General features: G+C 43.1%; 1 protein-coding gene across 3 annotated transcripts in view; it reads left to right on the top strand.

The window, feature by feature from the left end:
• Positions 1-14,836, top strand: part of LOC124114593 (neo-calmodulin-like) — a 98,167-nt gene that overhangs the window by 15,291 nt on the left and 68,040 nt on the right. Inside the window, exon 1 of one of the 3 annotated variants that reach the window (XM_046475240.2) lies at positions 12,428-12,632. The exons of the other annotated variants lie outside the window; for them this stretch is intronic. The gene's annotated coding sequence lies outside the window, so the exon portion shown is untranslated. Of the gene's footprint in view, positions 1-12,427; positions 12,633-14,836 lie in introns of those variants that run through there. 3 annotated transcript variants of the gene reach the window in all.

Raw genomic sequence — 14,836 nt, 5'->3', positions numbered from 1 at the left:
ATAGTGGACTGCTTCGGACACCATTTTATTCATTTTGGCCATCATTTTGAAGTCACGAAACTTCAATAACACATACTGTATGGTTTCCAGCAAACCCGATTAACGAGTTCTGGGTGTGTCCTTTTCTGTAATGCATCTGTATATATTTAGACGTTATGGGTATGGGGTGTGGGTGGGGTGGGGTGTGTGGTTGGGGGTGTTTTCAGGGGGTGCTCACGAAGTTTTCAGTGTATTCAGATCTTTATGCTATGATCCACTTGTTCTTGTGTGAAGACTTCAGAGAAGTATTTCAATGTTAGGACTAATGCTGTGTCTCCATCCTCCTGTACTCCAACTCAGATGCACGTTCAGGAGAATAGCTTCATCATGAAGCTATTAGATAACGGATGCTATTCTTCACGAGAAGGAAACCACAGTCCTGGGACCGCTTGAACAGTAATGTCAGCTTGGAAAGTAGTTCAGTTCTTATCTCTGCGTTGTTGTCTCCACAGCGGTTCAAGGCCATCCGTTGAATATCAATAAAGATTATTGCTTAAGCACGAAAGGGCACATGACCCACAATAAAAAATTCAACATAACAGTATTCGAGCATTATGTAAAATATTATGTAGGAAACTTCAATATATTTGGACATATTTATGTTTAAACACATCGCCGGTAGTGTTTCAAATAATCAGATATACATGATGATATGATGTTTTCCAGATTAATAAATATGGCTACAACCGTGGCTTTCATGTCATATATATCCTCACGCAATGAACTTGCACTTTGTGGAATACGCATTTGACATTTTGACTGATACGAGCATGGATATTTCACAGAAAGTAGTGACTCGCTGTTCCCTGTTAATCATAGCTATCTATCAGTGTAATTCGCTCAACCCATTGTGTAGCTTGAGGATAAATGTCTGTTCTTGTAAAATAACGTGTTTATCTTTCCTTTCATAGTGGTGCACGAAACACAAGGTGAATGTTGAATATGGCAAGAACAGACAAATGTTCTATTCATTATTTATTTTATTCTTATTTAACATATGACTGAAAACTAGAGTGTCATTGACGCAATTTTTAGCGGTCATTTCTTCCCCAATGAAATATGAATGTTATGTTTTCAGAAACATTCATATAGAAAAGAACTTTTTATTCGAATTAGAGTTATCTGATAGTCATCATGCTACTGCCTCACTGCATCGTTTTCTGTCACAACATCCCGTGCAGCAGCTGCACCTGTAATGAATGAACGAATAACATACCAGTCTCGTGTCGAGTTTTGTGAGATGAGCCACTTCTTTTCATCATTTTTTAGGTAAACAATTGACTTGCCTTTGCATGTGTTTTTGACGGATACCACTGGTGGGGCAGGAACCGCTCACCTTTTCGCAAACACCTGGCATCTTTACTATTTGATAGTGATTCATAAACACATGCTCATGATAAAGTCGGAATTGCACAAACGACCCTACTTTATGCAGGGGAAAGGGTTTTATCGCTTCCTTTTCGTGCATGAAATTCCCCAAACCTAGTCCATTACATCTATGAATATACGTCTTTATCGGAGTTGACCCAAGAATAACTATTTGTTCATTTAACTTGTAAGGACTTCGACAGTGAGGTACCAGTTGATGTTGCAATCAGTGGCAGGTGATGACGTCACTTCCGCTTCCTGTCTGTTCACAGACCTAGTCCCTACACATTCCACGTATAACAGGCAGCGCCCGACTCCTACATACATATGGAAACCTATAGAAAGTGTAGTCTGTTTACTATGCGCCAGTTGATGAGACAGCGTCTAGACGAGAGACTGACTATTAACATTTCCCGGGCAAGTGACAGCTTTTTCATTATTTTCTAGGAACTTGACAATAACAGTAGTAAGAATGACAACACTAGATTTACACAGTCATTGTATATGTCATACATCAGTCAGATAAACGTTTATAAATCCCAGAAGATTAGACATTAGTTTATCAATAAACAACTCCGAATCTTCTTCTGAGAACCTGTTTTAGTAAAAGCTTATTGTATAGATCTGTATTAATGTACAGTTGTTCTGGGTGAAGTAATGATGACACGTCAACTGTGTTGTTCAAATATCCAATGTGAGGTGAAGATTATATAGACACGTGATGTACTCAGATCCTGATGCTTTCGACCTAGAGAAGCCTTTATAATATCCCAATGAGCACTGTGCCCACAGTTTAACGTCGCGTCAGAGATTATTGCACTTATATTGCGACGTGCATGCACGTGTGTGTGTGGCTGCTTGTACGAGTCCCGACTGATGCCGATTAATAGTGCTAGCCCACTGAGATACCATGACGCAGTTTAACATGAATACCTCACTCAAACACAATATACTGAATCCGAGCCGACGAGTCCTTGTTTTAGCCCCTTAATGTCGAACGCCAGACAGGGTAACAACAAGTAACATCTTTAACGTCTTTTGGTATGACGCGGGAGGGTATCGAACCCCGGACCTTCTGCTATCTGGGCGGACGCTCTACCACTCGGGCAATGACTCCGTCCAAAAAGCCATGAACATGCCGTCGCCTGGCAACATGATGCTCGATACTGCCCCATACTATGATCTTCACGTGGAGTTTTCACGCCTTTTTGCTCAATAGTTGTTGCTCAAGATTCCAACATTCAAGCCCTTAGTCAACTTGACGCAATAGTGACAAATTGAGGATTCATGAACACGTGGTTATGAGTAGGAGTAGTAGCAGTAGGAGTAGTGGGAATCGTACAATGGACTTGGCTTTTAGTTTGTTTGTTTGTTTGTTGTTTAACTCAGCAATATTCCAGCTATATGACGACGGTCTGTAATTCATCGAATATGGACTAGACAATCCAATGATTGACATCATGAGCATCAGTCCTCGCAATTGGAATACGCTGACATGCATCAACCAAGTCAGCTAGTCTGACCACCCGATCCAAGCATAGTCGCCTTTTGCGGCAAGAAGGGGTTGCTCTACGGGTCTGGCTTTTAGTAGTTATTTCTTATGATTTTGTAAACTATTTTTGTCGCTTCTTATTCTTACTCACTGGCACTTACTTTTTTAATCAAAATTGCGTGAGTGGCGACTGATACGGATAGAGCAGGACATGCTTAACACTTTTGTAACGCCTAATGGCATGAGTTCAGTGATCCATTCATATAATTTTCATTGCCCCTTTCGCGCAATGGAATCTGTTACGGCAGTTTTTCCAGACTGATTATTCTCTGGATACGTTTTGAGTCAAGTATCTTCAGAAGTATCGCCAAACGTCTCTTAGAAGCAAACATTCCAACTCGCCGCCTATTAACAGAGCATCACCTTGCATCGCCGTCATATTGGCAGAGTGCTAAGCCTGATCCCGAAAATCTAGATGGCAGTAAAACATTATATCTATCCAGCACCTGCTATTATACTGTCTGGACTGTCCTGATACCGACAATTATGTATTGTCCCCTGCTACGTCAGCACGAGGGACGCTTTAGGAAGATAAAATATATTCCACGTACAATGCTTGATTCAACATTATAGCGCCCTCGAACAAACACAACCGTCTATCATGTATGCTTTTCATGACGGCCCTGATATCACTCCCCCTGTTTATGTTCCGACCACGCTAATACAAAACTCTAGATGTCAGCTGTGGCCGTGTGTACATCTTGCAACAGACTCAATCATTCCCCATGTGAATTTAACCTAATATGACAAGCGATTTGTTCATTGTCAGAACATGGATAATGTGTTGAGCGAACCAAAATAGGAATCGCTCTTTTCCGGAAAGGAATATTAAAACCGCATAACCTTTGTAAGTGCTGATTGCTGTAATGTGATAAGAGAACGGAGGGGCAGAGTACCGCCAGGACTATGTCGGCCAGTCGTGGTCTCCAAGGAAATGGCTAAACTTCCTAACAGATGTTGCTATGACAACGAATGTCAACATCTTGACTGTGGAGTATTATTTGTGACAATCTCTTTTTTCGTTAATTCCTGTTGGTCGACCCTGAGTCTGTTGGTTGGCGGCAGATAAGGGTGTGTGTAGGCGTGTTATGGCAATATGTCTGCCATCGCTAGGGGCCAACGGCCTTGGCAACGTTGTCTCGAAGAACAAGGTATTGCTCAATCTGTTACTATCAGTGATGTAATGGGGGATAAAGTCAACAAGATCAGCTGATAATACGCCTACTAGTCTCGTCGGTCGGCACTTTGCGCTTTATTTGAGGAGTTGTGTTATATGAGTGATAAAAGACACGATGAAACATCACGATGAACCTTTGTCCATGATCGACACTTACGAACAATTTTGCTACCAAAAGAGCAATTTAGAGTTACTAAGTAATATGTAACGCTTACGCCCCTATCCATAAGGATCCGGGTTAGAATAGTACTTCAGCAACCCATGCTTGTCGTGCTAGAGGACTAAAGGGATCGGGTGGTCAGGCTCGCTGACATGTTTGATGCATGTCATCGTATCCCAGTTGCGTAGATCGATGCTAATGAGGTCAATCCCTGGATTGTCTGGTCCAGATGATTAATTACAGACCAACGTCATATAGCTGGAATATTGTTGAGTGCGGCGTTAAAAAACACACAAACAAGATTAGCTTCTCAACGCCATGATTAATTAAAGGTCAGCAGAATTCCAGCTTTGTCACGGCGTTCTGTGAATAAAGAGGTCTGGACCAGATACAGTACATGTAGATATTAGGGGCAACGTACTACGCCGTCGGGTGAGAGGATAGCAATGACACAAATCATCGAGCCTAACCACCCCATCCATTTAGTCACCTCTTACGACTAGAATAGGTTACGTGGGATCAATTCTACCCGAGAATCCTCAAGAGATTCCACGTACGGGGCAATTTAACAGCCGCTGAAGAGGAGTCAGCTATTAATGAGGACGGTGGAAGAAGACGGCTGTCAATAATGTCACATGCAGCATAGATTATCGAAACTAATGGTCACGAAGACCTGGGACGTATCCACATCAGAGTCCTCCTTGCTTGTTCAGACGTGTTACATATATGCCGCACTGCCAAGGCTGGTCACTGTGACCAACTGCCAAGTCAATGACCGGAGACACTTCATCAAGTTACCTCGCCTACATCACATTCCGCAAAGATGATTTTCAACAGAATATCTCGTATCTCATTCAAATCATACAGCAGAAGGAGGGTTATGTTACAAACCCAGGCAAGCACGAGCGGCCTACTCGTACGCCAGTCGTGAGAGAACCAATCTCCCGGAGCAGGTGGCGTGTTGGCCGGGATGCCCATCGGGGGACCCTTCATTGGCTAAGTCAGCACAACTCGAACTCCGACCTCTAGGTGAGCCTGAGACATGCCTGGAGAGATCGGTATTCTTTCCAATTCCGTCCTCTGTAATATGCTACTGCCACAATATTGTTTCGCATTATATGCCATTTTTGACCAATTTATCATCCTCACGACGGCAGTTTAATCCCCGGGAGGACGTTCACCATAAACAGTGCGACGTGTCTACATCATCATGACGGTGAATTATTCACGAGCTTTCTTGATTGACTGATTATGTGACGATGATTTGACAACTCGTCTATAAGTATATTAGCAGTATGGGCTTACAATGCGCGTTATTGTTTCCCGCAATATGGGTCCTATTCTTGTTACCTTGGCACTCCAGCAGGAGCAATCATTGATTGTCGTCTGAATACAGGTTAAGACAATTTTCAACAGAAGCTACCGCTCCCTTTTTTCTGTATCCAGCAGCTGCAACTGCGATTATGAATAGAGGGTGTTGCAGTGTGTAGAGGGTGTTGCAGTATATATATGGTGTTACAGTATATAGATGGTGTTGCAATATATAGAGGGTGTTTCAGTGTATAGAGGGTGTTGCAGTATATATATGGTGTTACAGTATATAGATGGTGTTGCAATATATAGAGGGTGTTTCAGTGTATAGAGGGTGTTGCAGTATATATATGGTGTTACAGTATATAGATGGTGTTGCAATATATAGAGGGTGTTGCAGTGTATTGAGGATGTTGCAGTGTCTAGTCGATGTTGCAGTATATACAGGGTGTTTCAGTGTATAGAGGGTGTTGCAGCGTATAGAGGGTGTTGCAGTAGATAAAAGGTGGTGCAGTGTGTAGAGGGTGTTGCAGTGAATAGAAGGTGTTGCAGTGTATGGACTGTGTTGCAGTGTATAGAAGGTGTTGCAGTGTATAGAGGGTGTTGAAGTGTATAGAGGGTGTTGCAGTGTATAGAGGGTGTTGCAGTGTGTAGAGGGTGTTGCAATGTGTAGAGGGTGTAGCAGTGTATAAATGGTGTTGCAGTGTGTAGAGGGTGTTGCAGTGTATAGAAGGTGTAGCAGTATGTAGAGGGTGTAGCAGTGTATAGAGGGTGTAGCAGTGTATAGAGGGTGTTGCAGTGTATAGAGGGTGTAGCAGTGTATAGAGGGTGTAGCAGTGTATAGAGGGTGTAGCAGTGTATAGAGGGTGTTGTAGTGTATAGAGGGTGTTGCATTGTATAGAGGGTGTAGCAGTGTATAGAGGGTGTAGCAGTGTATAGAGGGTGTTGCAGTGTATAGAGGGTGTTGCAGTGTATAGAGGGTGTTGCAGTGAATAGAGGGTGTTGCAGTGTGTAGAGGTTGTTGCAGTGTATAGAGGGTGTAGCAGTGTATAGAGGGTGGTGCAGTATATAAAAGGTGGTGCAGTGTATATAGGGTATAGCAGTGTATAGAGGGTGTTGCAGTGTGTAGAGGGCGTTGCAGTGTGTAGAGGGTGTAGCAGTGTGTAAATGGTGTTGCAGTGTGTGGAGGGTGTTGCAGTGTATAGAGGGTGTTGTAGTGTATAGAGGGTGTTGCATTGTATAGAGGGTGTTGCAGTGTATAGAGGGTGTTGCAGTGTATAGAGGGTGTTGCAGTGTATAGAGTTGTTGCAGTGTATAGAGGGTGTTGCAGTGTATAGAGGGTGTTGCAGTGTATAGAGTTGTTGCAGTGTATAGAGGGTGTTGCAGTGTATAGAGGGTGTTGCAGTGTGTAGAGGGAGTTGCAGTGTATAGAGGGTGTTGCAGTGTATAGAGAGTGTTGCAGTGTATAGAGGGTGTTGCAGTGTATAGAGTTGTTGCAGTGTATAGAGGGTGTTGCAGTGTATAGAGGGAGTTGCAGTGTATAGAGGGTGTTGCAGTGTATAGAGAGTGTTGCAGTGTATAGAGGATGTAGCAGTGTATAGAGGGTGTTGCAGTGTATAGAGGGTGTTGCAGTGTGTAGAGGGTGTTGCAGTGTAAAGAGGGTGTAGCAGTGTGTAGAGGGTGTTGCAGTGGATAGAGGGTGGTGCAGTATATAAAAGGTGGTGCAGTGTATATAGGGTGTAGCAGTGTATAGAGGGTGTTGTAGTGTGTAGAGGGTTTTGCAGTGTATAGAGGGTGTTGAAGTGTATAGATGGTGTTGCAGTGTATAGAGGGTGTTGCAGTGTATAGAGGGTGTTGCAGTGTGTAGAGGGTGTTGCAGTGTATAGAGGGTGTTGCAGTGTATAGAGGGTGTTGCAGTGTATAGAGGATGTAGCAGTGTATAGAGGGTGTTGCAGTGTATAGAGGGTGTTGTAGTGTGTAGAGGGTGTTGCAGTGTATAGAGGGTGTAGCAGTGTATAGAGGGTGGTAAGGTGTATAGAGGGTGTAGCAGTGTGTATATAGGGTGTTGCAGTGTATAGAGGGTGTTGCTCTGTATGGATGGCGTTGGTGTGTATAGAGGTGTTGTTGTGTATAGAGGGGGTTGCTGTGTGTAGAGAGTTGTGTTGAGTGTCAAGGGTTTTGATGTGTATAAATGGTGTTACACTTTCTACCTGTGTCGTTTGGAAAGATTTATTTTTACACTTCGCATTCGAGATATCGCTCATCTGTCAGCAGTCCCCGGCTATGTCTGTTTGAAACATCTCCAGATTATCAATCGTTGTCATTGTCATATTTTCAGTAATTTCACCCAAACAACTTTCACAATCCAGCGTCCGTTGACATCAGCATTCAGTGCCATGAACACCGCAACATATTGATTCTCTTGTGCACTTAAACTGTCGAGGTAGAACTGCCTCAAACGTATCTTATTTTTCAATCTAAGTTATCATATAGAGAGCCTTCTGTAATTTGCCGTTGAAGCAGCAATGCTTTGTTAAATAACTTATACAATATTCATCACTATTGGTGGATAATGGAGTTAACGCTACACTCTGATTGATGTCCCGCTATCAGCAGTAACGGCAATGATCATTTAGATAATGAGCGTGATCTAACATGTAAGAGAACCGTCATTTCTAATTCAGAGACGTGTTCGGTATTGATGGCTGGTAAATGTGTGTGTATGTACACTGGGTGATAGAAAGCACCTGCTTTACTCGCGGACGTCCTGGGCACAGCGCGACAGGGAGTTGTTCACACCTGTCTCTGCCGGAGTGGTCCTGAGTCCTCTGTACATTCAATACATCAATGTTGTTTGCCGCTCGTATGTGGTGCCTGCTTGTAACATATGATTGCCGAACTCTGGCAGTATATCAGTTCACATGGTGTTGTATTGCTAATTCAGTATGTGAGTTGCGAGATTTGAATTAATGATTTTGGTCATATGTGAGTTCCGACTGGTAGCTCTGACATTACCAGAGATGGGATGCTGTACTGCTAAATCTGGTGTCTGATTTCACATCGTGTTGTACTGCAAACTCTTGCAGTGTCTAATTTAACGTAGTCTTGTATTACTAACTCCTGCAGTGTCTGACTTCACATCGTGTTGTACTGCTAACTCTTGCAGTGTCTCATTTAATGTAGTGTTGTATTACTAACTCCTGCAGTGTCTGACTTCACATCGTGTTGTACTGCTAACTCTTGCAGTGTCTCATTTAACGTAGTCTTGTATTACTAACTCCTGCAGTGTCTGACTTCACATCGTGTTGTACTGCTAACTCTTGCAGTGTCTGAGTTCACATAGTGTTGTACTACTAACTCCTGCAGTGTCTGACTTCACATCGTATTGTACTGCTAACTCTTGCAGTGTCTGATTTCACATAGTGTTGTACTACTAACTCCTGCAGTGTCTGATTTCACATCGTGTTGTACTACTAACTCCTGCAGTGTCTGACTTCACATAGTGTTGTACTGCAAACCCTTGCAGTGTCTGAGTTCACATAGTGTTGTATTACTAACTCTTGCAGTGTCTGACTTCACATAGTATTGTACTGCTAACTCCTGCAATGTCCGAGTTCACATAGTGTTGTACTACTAACTCCTGCAGTGTCTGAGTTCACATCGTGTTGTACTGCTAACTCTTGCAGTGTCCGAGTTCACATAGTTTTGTACTCCTAACTCTTGTAGTGTCTGACTTCACATCGTGTTGTACTGCTAACTCTTGCAGTGTCTGAGTTCACATCGTGTTGTACTACTAACTCTTGCAGTGTCTGATTTCATGTAGTGTTGTACTACTAACTCTTGCAGTGTCTGAGTTCACATAGTTTTGTACTACTAACTCCTGCAGTGTCTGATTTCACATCGTGTTGTACTGCTAACTCTTGCAGTGTCTGACTTCACATCGTGTTGTACTGCTAACTCTTGCAGTGTCTGATTTCACATCGTGTTGTACTACTAACTCCTGCAGTGTCTGACTTCACATCGTGTTGTACTGCTAACTCCTGCAGTGTCTGATTTCACATAGTGTTGTACTACTAACTCCTGCAGTGTCTGACTTCACATCGTGTTGTACTGCTAACTCTTGCAGTGTCTGATTTCACATAGTGTTGTACTACTTACTCCTGCAGTGTCTGACTTCACATCGTGTTGTACTGCTTACTCCTGCAGTGTCTGATTTCACATCGTATTGTACGAATAACTCTTGCAGTGTCTGACTTCACATCGTATTGTACTGCTAACTCTTGCAGTGTCTGATTTCACATAGTGTTGTACTACTAACTCTTGCAGTGTCTGATTTCACATAGTGTTGTACTACTAACTCTTGCAGTGTCTGAGTTCACATAGTTTTGTACTACTAACTCTGGCAGTGTCTGATTTCACATCGTGTTGTACTGCTAACTCTTGCAGTGTCTGACTACACATCGTGTTGTACTGCTAACTCCTGCAGTGTCTGATTTCACATAGTGTTGTACTACTAACTCCTGCAGTGTCTGACTTCACATCGTATTGTACTGCTAACTCTTGCAGTGTCTGATTTCACATCGTGTTGTACTACTAACTCCTGCAGTGTCTGATTTCACATCGTGTTGTACTACTAACTCCTGCAGTGTCTGACTTCACATCGTGTTGTACTGCTAACTCCTGCAGTGTCTGATTTCACATCGTATTGTACTGCTAACTCCTGCAGTGTCTGAGTTCACATAGTGTTGTACTACTAACTCTTGCAGTGTCTGACTTCACATCGTATTGTACTGCTAACTCTTGCAGTGTCTGATTTCACATAGTGTTGTACTACTAACTCCTGCAGTGTCTGACTTCACATCGTGTTGTACTACTAACTCCTGCAGTGTCTCACTTCACATAGTGTTGTACTGCTAACTCTTGCAGTGTCTGACTTCACGTCGTGTTGTACTGCTAACTCTTGTAGTGTCTGATTTCACATCGTGTTGTACTGCTAACTCTTGCAGTGTCTGACTTCACATAGTGTTGTACTGCTAACTCTTACAGTGTCTGACTTCACATCGTATTGTACTGCTAACTCTTGCAGTGTCTGAGTTCACATAGTGTTGTATTACTAACTCTTGCAGTGTCTGATTTCACATCGTGTTGTACTGCTAACTCTTGCAGTGTCTGACTTCACATAGTGTTGTACTGCTAACTCTTACAGTGTCTGACTTCACATCGTATTGTACTGCTAACTCTTGCAGTGTCTGAGTTCACATAGTGTTGTATTACTAACTCTTGCAGTGTCTGATTTCACACCGTGTTGTACTGCTAACTCTTGTAGTGTCTGATTACATGAACAGCTATGCAGGATCACAACGCCCCCGTCCACGTGTACTTGAGCAGGAACACCCGACTTCCACGCGTACATGCACAGAGAGACTTCTTTCCAGCACGTGTACGGCGACGCAGTGTCTTTATGGCATTATTCCAGTCGCTGTCTTCCACGTGTACTTTGACATCTCGCATCCTCGAAGGGCCATGCGTACGTGTCTTTATTCAGCTGTCTATTATCTAACCCAACATATTTTCCAACATAGCACAGAGAAAAACATGCTCATATCTTATTTCTGTTGTTTCCATATCTGCCCCAGTTGCTAGCCAATCAATACAAGCCCACGTCTTTGTGATCCACTCTGTCCTCGTCAGCCGCAGGTAGAACATAACATCTATGTATTATTAACAGTGGCGTTCCCGTCCCAACGCTCAAAGCACACAGGCTAGAATTATGTGACACATACAAAAATGATAACGGAATGTGACTAGAGTGAAAAATCGATACTGTCACCTCGTCGATACGAGCCGAGCCGAGCCTCAAGCCTGGACACATATGTCACTGGCGGGCTTAGTCAAGGAGATTTTACCAACGCTTCGGGTAATTCCGTTGATCCTATATTCCGGCTGGATTGGCTGACGAAGCTGTAAAGCTGTTCACACAGGGTTATATTCGACGTCTCCTGTTTCTGCTCCGCGGCGAAATTGTTGCTTATCAAATACCAAGTCATGCTTAAGGTGACATTTGAAACATACCAATTTGGAGTTTTATACGTCACAAGGTTGTCTGGTGCATTTGTGTGAACCGAAAACCAATGTATATTATTTCATTACCTGTATAACCGAGGCTATTTTTCAATCACCTGACGCGTTGATAGTTAGGATGCTCAGGTGCCACTCAAGACACGCATCTGCTCTATCAAGCGATACTTAATAATCATAATAATCATATGGTTAACGTGGACACCTACTCATCACTACATTTATCGCCATGGAAACGCAAAGACAAATAGACGATGATGTGTCCAGCAAAACGATTGAGAAATTATTTTCATAGTTATGATTTTGGTTGTTCAAAATAAAATATATATAATCACTATCTATATCGACTGAGTGAGGATATTTTGACGCCGCAATTTTCAAGTTTTACGGCAGGGGACACCAAGAATTGGTTTGTTTCACACAGTTCACCCATTCAGGGAATCCAACCCTAGTGGTCATCGTGATGGACCAAACCTGTCACCACAAGACTATCCAACCGACCAATTAAACCTTCAGCGCCATACACCAGAACTGAAGTCCGTGTAGACATGTTACAATATTAAAACAAAGCTTCATATAAGCATCAATTTGTTTCTGTCAGTGTAGAAACATCGATGAGGGTTATACCCTCCCTGCAGATGTAGTTCCACGGGTACCAGGTGTTAATGCCTGAAGGGAGAGAAGCGATATTGAAATGAATAACCTGTAAGTGACACCAAAGTCGGTGTCACTGCTCGCTGTATTCTGGAGACAGACGCGGTCTCAACGACTGCACAGCTTTCAATGTGTGTCATCAACACGCTGCTTAAACACTCGGGAGGGACTAGTGCACGTCCACAGAACCACTTGTCGCCGGCAGTCTGCGCCAGCTTGACCAGTCACCGTTACAGTGGCCACTGATTCCTGCAATGTGATGTCGTTCCGAGGTATTACCACCACAAGCTAAGGTAGGGATGTCATTATTTCCTTTGCAACACAACTCACGTCGCAAATCTCAGTCACGTTGCTGTATAAGGCGGAAGAGACGAGCGCTGGAACGGGAATACCTCAAATACTGACGTCTTTGTAGTACAATGAACAGTTCGCTTTGTTAATGCAAACGTCTAATTGATAATTGCATTTTGTGCATCTCAGGAGATCTAAATCCTCGTTACTAATTTGGCGCAGGCTGATTAAGAAAGCCTGTCACCATTGGGACGAAATGAGTGACTGGGTTACAGGGTTAGTCGTATTTCTCCTGCCTATTGTGTCGTCGTGTCTAATAATTACGACAGGGAACTGTTGCTGCATCTTTCTTCTTTCCTCCCCATCCGAATCTTTTTCCAACTGTCTATCACGTCTTCTTTGTCTCGCTCCATTCGTCTTTCTATCTGCCATTATCTCTCTGTCATGAGATGAATCATCACCGTGTCTCTCACCGTAGTCATGTGAACAAAGCTTGTGGTCATTTAGAAATATGTCCAGGGTAGCCGTCTCGACAGAAATTCTGCTACTAAATAACGTTAGAAAATCCAAAATAACAGATATCGTATAGCTAATGAACTGATATTGCGCCGTTCCAACATCTCTTTTCTCACATTCATGCAAAAAGCAAAACAAAAGTCCGAACAGAAGTATATCAGATCCGTACAAATATGTTGATGCTGCATTTTGCAATCGGCCTTGTTTTGTTCATCAGAAGTAGAACTGCTTCCAGAAATAGCGCGGGTTTACAGTTTCAAATACCACCTTTGAAGAAGCTGAACGCACATAATAATGCGAGACAGCCTTGGTGCCTAATTGATGCCACCTACTGTAGCAACTTGCTGGGGTTGTTTTCCTCGGAGACATGAGGGTAGCGGGGATGGGGTTCCTCAATGACACGGTTTTAATTCTTCCACTTCCTTGATACATGCCCAACTATGCAATGACCCTGGCTAGATACAAGCACAACTATGCAATGACCCTGGCTAGATACATGCACAACTATGCAATGACCCTGGCTAGATACATGCACAACTATGCAATGACCCTGGCTAGATACATGCACAACTATGCAATGACCCTGGTTAGATACATGCACAACTATGCAATGACCCTGGCTAGATAATGCACACCTGCAGCTAAGTCCCTGGCTAGATACTGTTCAGTGCTTCTGAATAGATACATGCACAACTAGCTGTAAAGGTAAAGTCTCTAGCAAGATACAAATGCAACTATGCGGTGACCAAGGCTAGAAACATACACGACCATGCAGTGTCCCTGGCTAGATATATGCATAAGTATGCAGTGTCACTGGCTAGATACATGCACTGCTATACAGTGTCCCCGGCTAGATACATAGACAACTATGTACTTCCCTGGCTAGATACATACACAACTATGCAATGTCCCTGGTCAGATACATACACAACTATGCAGTGTCCCTGGCTAGATATATGCATAAGTATGCAGTGTCACTGGCTAGATACATGCACTGCTATACAGTGTCCCTGGCTAGATACATAGACAACTATGTACTTCCCTGGCTAGATACATACACAACTATGCAGTGTCCCTGGTCAGATACATACACAACTATGCAGTGTCCCTGGCTAGATACATACACTGCTATACAGTGTCCCTGGCTAGATACATAGACAACTATGTACTTCCCTGGCTAGATACATACACAACTATGCAATGTCCCTGGTCAGATACATACACAATTATGCACTGTCCCTGGCTAGATATATTCACAACTATGCGATGTCCCTGGTGAGATACATACACAACTATGCAGTGTCCCTGGTCAGATACATACACAATTATGCAGTGTCCCTGGTCAGATACATACACAACTATGCAGTGTCCCTGGTCAGATACATACACAACTATGCAGTGTCCCTGGTCAGATACATACACAACTATGCAGTGTCCCTGGTCAGATACATACACAACTATGCAGTGTCCCTGGTCAGATACATACACAACTATGCAGTGTCCCTGGTCAGATACATACACAACTATGCAGTGTCCCTGGTCAGATACATACACAACTATGCAGTGTCCCTGGTCAGATACATACACAGCTATGCAGTGTCCCTGGTCAGATACATACACAACTATGCAGTGTCTTTGCTAGATACATAATACAACTATGCAGAGTCCCTGACGACACTATGCAACTATG

This window comes from Haliotis rufescens, unplaced genomic scaffold, assembly GCF_023055435.1.
Source record: "Haliotis rufescens isolate VD_foot unplaced genomic scaffold, xgHalRufe1.0.p SCAF_1, whole genome shotgun sequence".
Taxonomy (NCBI): Eukaryota; Metazoa; Mollusca; class Gastropoda; order Lepetellida; family Haliotidae; genus Haliotis; species Haliotis rufescens.
The sequence above is the reverse complement of the archived record's forward strand: the minus strand, read 5'-3'. Positions and strand labels throughout refer to the sequence as shown.